Raw genomic sequence first — 12,701 nt, forward strand, 5'->3', positions numbered from 1 at the left:
TGGGTCTTCTGTCAACTTTTCCAATAGTAACCAAGTGCCGCCAAAGCCCTCTGTGGGGACACCATCACCCAGCCATGGCCACACATGCATAGCATACCATCGGAGGGCCCTGTAGCTGTCATCCAGAACCACTTCCTCCTGGACCAGTCCATCCAATTCAGACAGCCATTCCGCCTGGGGCTGTCCTCCCAGGCAAGGTACTCGGAACTTCCACTGGAGCCAGTAATCTTAGTCATCAGGGGAGAGGGTTGTTACTTGATAGCTCTGCTCTTGTTGACAGAGCCTCCCACCAGAGTCGTCAGCGGACAAGGTCGTTTGCAGCCCAGCATGTCCCAATACGAACTAGGAACATCCAGCTGGGCCAGCGCCCTCCTCTGCTCTCTTTAGGAGCTTGGTTCCAATAGTTACCCGGCTACTGTGGCACGTCTCCTCTGTCGGCAGAAACTGTGTGATAGAAGCAGATCCCCACCGCTGCCAGCGAATGTGACGGATACCCCCGGCTACCCCGACTGGGTAGCTCCGCCAAACGGGTCCCTGCTTCCTCCCTGCCAACTGCAGCTATATAGCTGGCAAGTGACCACAGCCTGTAGCCACCCCTGATGCCCAACAGCACCAGTACTCAGGGTCCCACCCTGTGGCAGACTCCAGCTACCCTTACTGAGTAGCTCTGCCAGAGGGTCCTTCCTTTTCCTGGAACAGGCTGCTATGTAACCCAGGAAAGTGATTTTAGCTGGAGCTCACCCAAATAACTAGACAGACTAGCCTTCAGGTGAACAAGAACTCATTTTATTGAGAACACACACTCCTTTTATACACACATCTCATCTTGATAACACAAAGAACAATCCCACAGTTTTCCCGCCATTCCTGCCCCTCCAGACAGCCCAGCACCTCCATAGGAGCCACAGTCTCACATAATCCCAATACTTAGGGGTGGCGGTTTTGGGTGATCCCCCAGATTTCGCAGTCCAAAAATCAGCATGATTCGTTACTGGGGACCGGAGTTACAGTCCATTGAAATTATGGGGTTAGGGGTGTCCAAAACCCCGTTTTCCAAATGAGCTCCCCTCCGGTAATTTGTCCACCTCTTGTCCTCCCCTAGGGGCTATTAAACCCAAAAGAGCGGAGCTCTCGGGCACATGGTTGCTAGAGCGACAAGGGGTAAAGTTTAGCGGGTGTCCTGCTGTCCTGTGGCTGACCGGGAGTTCCAGGAGCCTGTACAGCCCGAGAGAGGTTAGGCGGGTGTCATTGTGAGGCGGCCGACCGGGAGTTCCAGGAGCCTGGCCAGCCTAGGAGGGTTTCCTGGTCATACACAAGCTCTTTTCTAAACAAGTTTGGAACACAAAACCATGCAACCAAAAGCTTCCAGAGATGGTGGTTGCTCTGAGGAGCCCAAAACCACTGATAAACCAACAGGGGTGAGGTTGTAGTGGGCGTTGGGGGTATCCTTAGCTGTCTGGTATCCGTGACATCTCCCCCTCCAGTTCGGAAGACCCGGCTAGACCCTTAACGGCCCTCCACTTCTCGGTTGCTGAGAGAGGTTATCCCATCTCTCCTGAGCTTGAGGCACCCTGGGGGGTTCCTGCTGGCGTTTATACCCTGCGCCCTGGGCACAGGTATAGTCACATAATGCAAAGTCCCAAACAAGTTTGCTAAGGCCGGCTCCCAAACAATTGCTGTTCCACAAGTTCCAGTGTCCTTAAGTTCCATGGCCAAACTGTCTCCCTCTGTGACCCTCTGTTGAGTACCGGCTGACCCACCCACAAACAAAGCCAGTACCAATTTCCCAGCTGTATACCCACCCCAGATGGTAGGTTGAGGTTGCTCCTTGGTGGGGCAGGCAAAACTCGGGTGCCCAAACTTGTGGAACCAACTGCATGAGCAGGAATCCCCTTGCCTGCCCCCTGCGAGATATACTCCAGGACAAGAAAAGGGTATAGACCCGGCAAGCTACTGAGGGGAGAGACCGTCTGTCTCTTCTCCCGAGAAGGAGATCTACTGCTGGGGAGGGAGGTCTGCTACCACCGCTCCATGGGAAACTGTGCTGCCACTGTCTTCTCTCCAGAAAGGGTTCTGCTTACGGGGAGGGAGGATGACTACCTCCGCTCCCAGGGGATGGCTCTGCTGCTGGGGAGAGTGATCGATTGTCTCCTCTCCTGGCTCCTGGCTCTGCCGCTGGGGAGTGATACTGACTGTCTCCTCTCCCGGGAAGGGGTTCTGTTTATGGGGAGGGAGGATGACTACCTCCGCTCCCAGGGGATGGCTTTGCGGCTGGGGAGAGAGACCAACTGTCTCCTCTCCTGGCTCTGCCGCTGTGGAGAGAGACCGACTGTCTCCTCTCCCGGGAAGGGGTTCTGCTGCTGGGGAGAGTTATTGACATCGATCTCTCCCTGCAAGGGGTTCTCTGTAAGGGGAGGGAGGATGACTTCCTCCTCTCCCTGGTTTCCTGGAGCTGTTACAGGTGCTGGGCAGAGGACGGCAGCTCTCTGCCCTGTGGCCAGCGCTTCTGCTGGGGTGGCTCCCTTGTCCAAGTCTATAAGCTCGGGGCCAGGCTGCTGATCTATATCTAGCAGCTCGTCGTCTCTTATGCTTTGTTGCCACTCATCTGAGGCCAACCTCCATGATTCCCAGAGTGCTGCACCACAGCTCTGTGCATACTCTGTGGCATGCTGCAGAACTCGGTCTAGCAGCCTCTTGTATGCCTTTTCCAGTTCCCATTCTTGGACAATAAGCAATACCATAACGGATACCAGCCAGGGTACCCCCGAGAGATCCATCATCTGCTCTTGGGAGAGGTAAATGTTCGTTGCTCTCAGTTTCACCCCGCTCCCAAATTCTGGGTCTTCTGTCAACTTTTCCAATAGTAACCAAGTGCCGCCAAAGCCCTCTGTGGGGACACCATCACCCAGCCATGGCCACACTTGCATAGCATACCATCGGAGGGCCCTGTAGCTGTCATCCAGAACCATCTCCTCCTGGACCAGTCCATCCAATTCAGACAGCCATTCCGCCTGGGGCTGTCCTCCCAGGCAAGGTACTCGGAACTTCCACTGGAGCCAGTAATCTTAGTCATCAGGGGAGAGGGTTGTTACTTGATAGCTCTGCTCTTGTTGAAGAGCCTCCCACCAGAGTCATCAGCGGACAAGGTCCCTTTGTGCCAGCATGTCCCAATACGAACTAGGAACATCCAGCTGGGCCAGCGCCTCCTCTGCTCTCTTTAGGAGCTTGGTTCCAATAGCTACCGGCTACTGTGGCACGTCTCCTCTGTTGGCAGAAACTGTGTGATAGAAGCAGATCCCACCGCTGCCAGCGAATGTGACGGATACCCCTGGCTACCCCGACTGGGTAGCTCCGCCAAACGGGTCCTGCTTCCTCCCTGCCAACTGCAGCTATATAGCTGGCAAGTGACCACAGCCTGTAGCCACCCCTGATGCCCAACAGCACCAGTACTCAGGGTCCCACCCTGTGGCCGACTCCAGCTACCCTGACTGAGTAGCTCTGCCAGAGGGTCCTTCCTTTGCCTGGAACAGGCTGCTATGTAACCCAGGACAGTGATTTTAGCTGGAGCTCACCCAAATAACTAGACAGACTAGCCTTCAGGTGAACAAGAACTCATTTTATTGAGAACACACACTCCTTTTATACACACATCTCATCTTGATAACACAAAGGACAATCCCACAGTTTTCCCGCCATTCCCGCCCCTCCAGACAGCCCAGCACCTCCATAGGAGCCACAGTCTCACATAATCCCAATACTTAGGGGTGGCGGTTTTGGGTGATCCCCCAGATTTCGCAGTCCAAAAATCAGCATGATTCGTTACTGGGGACCGGAGTTACAGTCCATTGAAATTATGGGGTTAGGGGAGTCCAAAACCCCGTTTTCCAAATGAGCTCCCCTCCGGTAATTTGTCCACCTCTTGTCCTCCATACGGGCTACTAATCCCCAAAAGAGCGGAGCTCTCGGGCACATGGTTGCTGTAGCGACGAGGGGTAAAGTTAGCAGGTGTCCTGTGGCTGACCGGGAGTTCCATGAGCCTGTACAGCCTGAGAGGGCAGTGACGTGCAGTCATAGGAGGCAGGTGAGGCAGCGCCTCACCTGTCCTATGTGTGTAATTACACTTTTTAAATACTTTTATTAAATAAAAAAAAACGTTATTAAAAAAAAGTTTTTATATATTTTTTGTACAATAAATATACCCCCCCCTAACCCCCCCCCCCAATATGACTCGGCCACCCAGCATTTTTTCACAATAAGGCTCCTATCTGTGTGTGTGTGTGAGCCGTTCAGCTCGCTTCACCTTGTTTGCGCAATATTATGGTTGTTAATTCATAAGCTGCTACTAGAGACTGCCCCCAGTGGCGCTTAATGCGCTGCAGTCTCTGTTCACAGCCCAATCTCCATACCGCTTGTAAATGCTCCCATAGAGGCTGCTCTCAAAGCGCCACGGAGCCAATCAGCGCCCAGCTCTCTTTCATGTAGGAGCTCAGAGCATGGGCACTGGCGCGGAGTTGCAGACTGAGATTTGCAGCCAGTCAGTCACGTGTTGGTGAGCTCTGAGCTGGTGAGGTCGTGATGCATGCGAGTGTCAGGAAACTCAAAAGGAACGGAAGAGTAAGCAGGACAACACATCAGCTCTTCCCACAATGCCAGCAGCAACCTAGTACCTACCGACTACTAAGGTGACCCCAGAGTGTCCTGACAGACATGCAGGTATTGAATTGAATAACGGGTCAAAATTGTTGCGTCTTTCACATTTAACTGTGACTTTGTTCACTTCAGAGTTATTTATTATGGTATCCTAAATGACATTAGCAGTCAGTTGCATTCAAACCAACTGGGAATTGGGAAATAAATAAATGGGTATATACGGTAGCTAACAGCGTATGAACAAAGGAGGCGTATATATGTCTCTATGTAAAGTAGTCTATGTAAAGTAGTCTCCCCTGACTGCTGCGCACGTTTAGTAGGACTCAGACAGGAGGACTCTGTCTCAGCCGTAAGCTGCCAGTGCTCTGAGTGCTGCTAATGCTGTGTTCTCCTTACAGCAGCAGGCAGGTCTGCTTTGAAGCTCAAAAGTAGAAGAATGAGCAGCACACTCAATATTGCAAAAAATGGATGTTTAATCCGGCAGTCTCTCATCAAAATACAGAACCTGTGTGTGTTTCTGTACTTGATGAGAGACTGCCGGATTAAACATCCATTTTTTTGCAATATTGAGTGTGCTGCTCATTCTTCTACTTTGTTACTTTTGGGGTCGCTTGGTCCCTATCCTGAGCCAGGCCAACAGGGCACCAATGCACAAGAAAAAGGAGGTGTGGCCACATTGCTATATTATCACAGATCAGCTGTAAAAAGTAAACAAAACAGCAAATGCAGATCTGTACAAAATAAACAAAGCATCCGAGTGATTGTGCCATCAGTAATAAAACTGAACAGAGTGCACCTCCACAATTATTCAAAACGATCACAGTATAATCATTACACTCTGTTCAGTTTTATTACTGATGGCACAATCACTCGGATGCTTTGTTTATTTTGTACAGATCTGCATTTGCTGTTTTGTTTACTTTTTACAGCTGATCTGTGATAGTATAGAGGTGTGGCCACACCTCCTTTTTCTTGTGCATTGGTGCCCTGTTGGTCCGGTGTTATGAAGTGCTGTGGGAGGGACCACCCCCTTTCTCTTTTACTTGGTGGGCATTATGACTGATTTTTGGCAACAGTCAGGTGAGTGAGCTGAGTCTTATATATATATAGAGAGAGAGCTATATCACTTTTACTAAAAGCTCTTAAAGTGAAAAGTCTTTTGCAGACACACAGCGAGTGCACTGCAGTACTGATACAATTTATGGAAATCTTGGGGGCAAAAGACATCTGAAAAATAAATCATAGTAGTTACTTGAATTTCTCTAGTTCACTGAGGATGATACAATGCAAAAAAGATTGGGAATCACAGCAATAAAGCATTATTATTTTGTTGCTGTGTGAACGAATTATTTGGATCTCAATGAAAGGCTGACACCTAGTGGACATCTGTGGTACTATCCCTCTTAATGTAAGTAACAGTAAAAAAAAAAAAAAGTCCATTTGCACCAACTCTTAGTAGTTAGAGCTGAGCCTGTATCTGTTAGTGTAAGTGTTAGCATTAGCAAGAAGATTTAATTGTTTAATAAAAAATTATATAAGTAAAACATAGCAGCCACTATTATATGGATATCAAAGGTTCATGCTGTGATGTGAGAATATACCACATCACAGCGTGAACCTTTGATATCCATATAATGGTGGCTGAGTTACTCATATTATTTTATTAAGCAATCTGTGAATTTGCTAATGCTAACAGCTTTTATTAGAGACCATAATTAAAATGTTAGAATATCTCACATCATGTGAGATTTTATTACATATGGTCTGTAATAAAAGCTGTTAGCATTAGCAGATTCACAGATTGCTTAATAAAATAATATGAGTAACTCAGTCAGCCACCATTATATGGATATCAAAGGTTCATACTGTGTGAGATATTTTAACATCACAGGACAAGATTTATAAGACCCTTGATAACAGTTTGTCTGAGCCCTGAGGGATATGTGTACGCTGTACACTGTACAGTTAATCCAGTAATGCTACTTTTTGTTTAGTTTTATGATGTGTAAAGAGCTTCCATAGGAAAAAAAATATTAATTAACCCCTTTGGTAGCTAGAGAGAATACTGAGATAGGCATTTATTTGTTTATGTGATTTTATGTGTGTTCTGCATGTCAGTAACCTGCAGCAGCTGTGTTATTTGTTACTGCAGTTTGAGTCAACTTAATCCTTTGCAGAGATAGATATTGGTAGTGTGCACTCACCATTGTTTTTAAGCCTCCCTTTTTTGATGGTTATTTGCTTTAATTAGGTACAATTTTTTTTTATGTCTGTTCAGTTAGAGGATGCAGTGTCTCTTTTTATTTTTATCTGTCTCCATTTATTTAAAGGCTGCGGTTAACTTGTAATTCACAAATCAATTGAAAGCTGTTGCATTGTGTTTTTAATATGTGCTGCTTTTATACAAGTTTAAATTAATTAAAGGAGATGATGAATTCTCATCTGAGTCATTTAAAAAAATATCTGTAATTATTGTAGTTGTTAAATGTTTTGAGAAATAATGTCACTGTACAGTAACTGGTTAAACACATAGTTAAAGGGTCAGGACATTCAAAATTAAACTTTCCTGATTGAGGTAGAGCATGCTATTTTAATAGACTTTTCCAGTTATTTATATTTTGAAAATTAGCTTTGTCTTAACTGTTACTGGGCCCCATGTCAGCAAATCAAATTAGTTTTTGAAAGGAACATGAACGTCATAATTAAACTTCCATCATTCAGATAGAAATAGCACACAAAACCCCCCAAACTTTCTATTTTACTTTTATTATTATACTTTGGTATATTATACCAAAGGATACTTCATTCTTTTGGTATCCTTTGTTGAAGAGCATACCTAAGTGGGATGTGCACGTGCGTTTCTTGAGCACCATATTGCAGCAGCTGTGTTGGCAGTATTGAAATCTTGTTTTTTGTGTAAAATTTGTATGGTAAATTATTTATCTTTTTACAACACTATAGTGAGTAGAGATTGTGTATCATTCTAATTGTTTAGTAACTGGCACTGTGCCACAGAATTGTGTGAGTGGGTATGTGAGCAGAGTGTGTGGGTCAGTGAGTATGTGTGATGTATTCTCTAGGTAATCAACACATTTTAGATGAGCTGGTGCTTTAGTGCAGTGTTTCTCAACCATGGTCTTTAAGTACCCCCAACAGGCCAGGTTTTCAATATAGCTGATTCAGTGCACAGCTGAAGTAATCAGCTGATCAGTAACATCATGGCTACTAACTTGCTCTCACCCATCAGCTGATTATTTCACCCGTGCACTGGTTCAACTATAATTAAAACCTGCCCTGTTGGGGGTACTTGCGGACCGCTGTATATATGTTTCTCCTTCGTATCATATCTAGTGCCTCACCAGTCTCTGACCTCACCGCACGTCACTGTGAGAGGGGTTAGGCGGGGTGTCCGTTGTGAGGCAGCCGACTGGGAGTTCCAGGAGCCTGGCAAGCCTAGGAGTGTTTTCCTGGTTATTCACAATCTCTTTTCTAAACAAATTTGGAACAAAAAACCATGCAACCAAAAGCTTCCAGAGATGGTGGTTGGTCTGAGTAGCCCAAAACCACTGATAAACAACAGGGGTGAGGTTGTAGTGGGGGTTGGGGGTATCCTTAGCTGTCTGGTATCCGTGACAACTCCTATTATAAAATTGTCTTCATTCTCTTGGTATGTTTATTTGAAAAGCAAGAATGTAAGTTTAAATGCCGGCCCATTTTTGGTGAACAAACTGGGTTGTCCTTGCTGATTAGACAGCACCAATAAACAAGTGCTATCCACTGTTCTGATCGAAAAATTTGCTGGCTCCTTAGCTTAGATGCCTTTTTGTTCAAATAAAGATAGCAAGAGAACGAAGAAAAAATTATAATAGAAGTAAATTAGAAAGTTGCTTAAAAATGCATGCTCTATTTGAATCATGAAAGAAAAAAAATTGGGTTCAGTATCCCTTTAAATCCATTTTTCTTCAGAGCACTTTCTTCGCTAACCTCCTAGTTTACTAGGCAAAGAATGACTGGGGGAGTAAGGGAAGTGGGAGGGATACTTACAACTTTGGCTGGGGTGTTTTTGCCTCCTCCTGGTGGCCAGGTGTTGTATTCCCAACAGTAATGAATGGTTTTCGTGGACTCTCCCTGCTATTGGAAAGAAAAGGAACAATATGCCCCCTGTATATATCGTTGCATAGACGTTAAAGCGCTAAGCAAATGCAGCCTAGGTAAGCTGCCTAAGGCAGAACTTTTCTTCACTTTCTGCGATGCAAATTTTTTTTGAGAATAAAATTCAATTTTAAATTAGGCAGTTACACTAAAGCACCAGCTCAATTGCAATCGGTTGATTAACTAGAGAGTAAAGCAAAGTTTTTAAAATGTCTCAAATAAATGTGTTTTCTTTTCTCTTATTCTAACATAAAAAAGTAAAAATGTAGTAATTAAAATAAAGCGCATTGCTCACAAGAATATTTTACATTCAGAAGACACAGCTTTGCAGATCAGGAAAGGCTAATGGGAGAGTTGAAAAAAAAATCTCTGAGAGCCAATCAACCATAAATGCTCTGCTGCTTTGTAGTGCTGCTCCATATTTGACTGTTCTCTTCAAACAGCACTTTGCTCTGGATGCACTTTGTTAAGGAAAACTTACACAGTGCAACAAGAACACAGCTCTGAAGAGAACATTCTAATGTGGAGCAGTGCTGCAAAGTGAAAGCGCTAAAGAGCTCCTGCATATGTCCTTTTCTTTCTGCAGACATGCTGCATTTTCTGTGATGAAATCTCAGATCATAGCATGTTCTGCCGTGGGGGTAAGCAGAAACTGTCAGTCAGCATAATTTCAAAACACCATTTTATCTGAAAAAAGGGCACGCTAGGTTGTGCTGGTATTATGAGTTCAAAGTAAAAATAAAAAGTTAATCGCTCTTGCGCTAACCCGACGCACGCAAAAAGCTGATATTGCGTGTGATAACCTATTCCCCCATAGAAGGTACTAGAGCAAAAAAAAAAAAAGTGGAAAAAGAGGGTAGGAGAAGAGTGGGGGGAAAACACTCAACTCATGTGCAAACCTAATCGCATATTCTCATGTGCTCTAACCAAACATGAAAATATTTCACATTCCAATGTTATGGACATACAACAATATGTTCTATTTATTCACAAATACATATTTCTACATATATATGATGGTATTTTGGTACAATATGCATCTATACCTAAATATACACATGATTATATATTGGTATAGATATATGTATATATATATATATATATATATATATAGCAATATCTATTTATGAACATATACCGCAATGTACAGAACATTGGAATGTGAAATATTTACAGTAAATATACAGTATAACTTTCCTAAATAACAAAATGTATGCTTACCTGATAAATTATTTTCTTTCCTGGCATGGAGAGTCCCCGGTTCCTTTCATTATTGTTGGGAAATTCACCACCTGGCCACCAGGAGGAGGCAAAGTCACCCCAGACAGAGCTTAAGTATCCTCCCACTTACCATATTCCCCCAGTCATTCAGCCAAGGGAATAAAGAAAAGGTAGGATAAACACTAGGAGTATATAGGTGCCTGAAGGTTATAAAAAATAAATCATGGCGGGTTGTGGACTCTCCATAGCAGGAAATAAAATAATTTATCAGGTAAGCATAAATTTTGTTTTCTTTCCAATGGCATGGAGAGTCCACAATTCCATATATTACTGTTGGGAAACCAATACCCAAGCCAGAGAGGACACAGAATAGACAGAGAGAGAGAGAGAACTAAGGGCAGGCAGACCTAAACTGAAGGCACCACCATTTGAAGAACCTTTCTCCCAAAAGGAGCCTCTGCACGGGTAGAGTGAGCCGTAAACCTATCAGGAGGCTGCCACCCAGCTTCCTCATAAGCCAAACGAATGATACTCCCCATACAAAAAGAAAGAATAGTTGCATTAGCTTTTTGACCCTAGCGCTTACCAGCGTACACCACAAACAAGGAAGAAGATTGCCTAAAATCCTTGGTAGCACACACCACATCCAGGTTGCGTAGCAGACATTCCTTTTGAGAAGTAGGATTAAGACAAAAGGAAGGAACTACAATCTCCTGATTGATATTGCAGTCAGAGCCTTATCCTCATGGAAAATAAGATAAGGGGGTCACACTGTAAGGCAGATAATTTTTACACTCTACGAGAAGAAGAAATAGCTAGCGAAAACAAAACTTTCCAAGATAAAAGTTTAATATCAACAGAATGCATAGACTCAAATTGAGCCTTTTGAAGAACACAAAGAACCAGATTAAGGCTCCAAGGAGGAGCAACAGATTTAAACACAGGCCTGATTCTGACCAGGGCCTGAACAAAAGACTGAACATCCGGAAAATGACCTAACTACTTGAGTAAAAAAACAGAGAGGGCAGAAATCTGTTCCTTTAGGGAACTAGTGGACAAACCTCTCTCTAAACCTTCATGGAGAAACAACAGAATTTGAGGAACTCTCACATTGTGCCAAGGGAAGCCTCGAGACTCGTGCCAGGAGAGATATGTGTGCCAGACCTGATGATAGATTCAATGAGTCGAAGGCTTACAAGCCTGGATCAGAGTGTTAATGACCCTCTCTGAAAAACCTTTTTTTGAAAGGATTAAGCATTCAATCTCCACGCAGTCTGTCAAAGAATCTAGATTTTGATGAAGGAATGAACCCTTGAAGTAGAAGGTCTGTCCTCAGAGGAAACCTCCATGGAGAGGAGGATGACATCTTCACCAGATCTGCAAACCAAGTCTTGCAAGGCGAAGCTGGCGCAATTACACTCACCGAAGCCCGCTCCTGCTTAATGCAGGCTATGACTCCCTGGAGAAGGGCAAATGGAGGGAACCAATATATCAGACTGAACTCCCACGGAACTGCTAATGCATCCACCAACACTGCTTGAGGGTCCTTCAATCTCGACCCGTATCTGGGCAGCTTGGTATTGAGACGAGAAGGCATGTGGTCCATCTCTGGAACAACCCACCTGAGGGTTATCTCGGAGAACACATCCGGGCAAAGAGCTAACTACCCTGGGTGTTACATCTGTCTACTCAGATAGTCCCCTTCCCAATTGTCTACTCCCGGCATATTAAATGGCTGAAATGTGACAATTGTGGGACTCTGCCACTGAATTACGCAAGAGACTTCCTTCATAGCTAGGGGACTCCGTGTTCCTTCCTGATGATTGATATAAGCCACATATGTTATGTTGTCTGATTGAAATCTGATAAACTGGACAGAACTCAGTTGAGGCCACGCTACCAGGATACCTGAGCTTTTAAGGTACCCTTAACTGCTCCGTAGTCACAATCTCCCACAATGGTCTAAAAAGCACATGCCCTGGGACAGATGATCCTGAAAGAGCCACCAAGAGAGAGATTCTGTGGTTGTCCAGGACAATCCACTGAGATAGATCTGAATAATTGCCATTCCATAGTCTGAGCTTACATAGTTGGAGAGGTCTCAGATGGAAGCGAGCAAAAGGAATGTCAATGGTGGCCACCACAAGACCAATTTCTTCCATGTACTGTGCCACTGAAGGACGTGCAGAGGATTGAAGGAACTGACAGGAAGATAAAAGTTTGGATCATCTTAGATCCGTGAGGAAGGTTTTTATGGAAACCGAATCGATGATTGTCCCCAATAAACAGACCCTGTAATTGGGAACCAGGGAGCTCTTGTCCAGATTTATCCTTCCCCCATGGGTGCGAAGAAGAGACAAGAGAGTCTGTGTGAGATCTTGCCAAATGAAAAGATGGAGTCTGAAATAAGATATCATCCACAGCGAGTCCTAGCTACTGCTAAAAAAGCTCACAGCACCATCTTAAAGATTCTGTAAGCTGTAGCCAGACCAAAAGAGAGAAAAACAAATTGGAAGTGTTTGTCTAAAAAGGCAAACCGCAGAAACGGAAAGTGATCTTTGTGAATTGGAACATGAAGGTATGTGTCATTCAGGTCTATAGTGGTCATGAACTGACCTTCCTGGACCAATGGAAGAATCAACCTGATAGCCTCCATTTTGAAGGACAGAGCCTTGAGA

The sequence above is a fragment of the Bombina bombina genome, chromosome 4 (assembly GCF_027579735.1).
Source record: "Bombina bombina isolate aBomBom1 chromosome 4, aBomBom1.pri, whole genome shotgun sequence".
Lineage (NCBI taxonomy): Eukaryota > Metazoa > Chordata > Amphibia > Anura > Bombinatoridae > Bombina > Bombina bombina.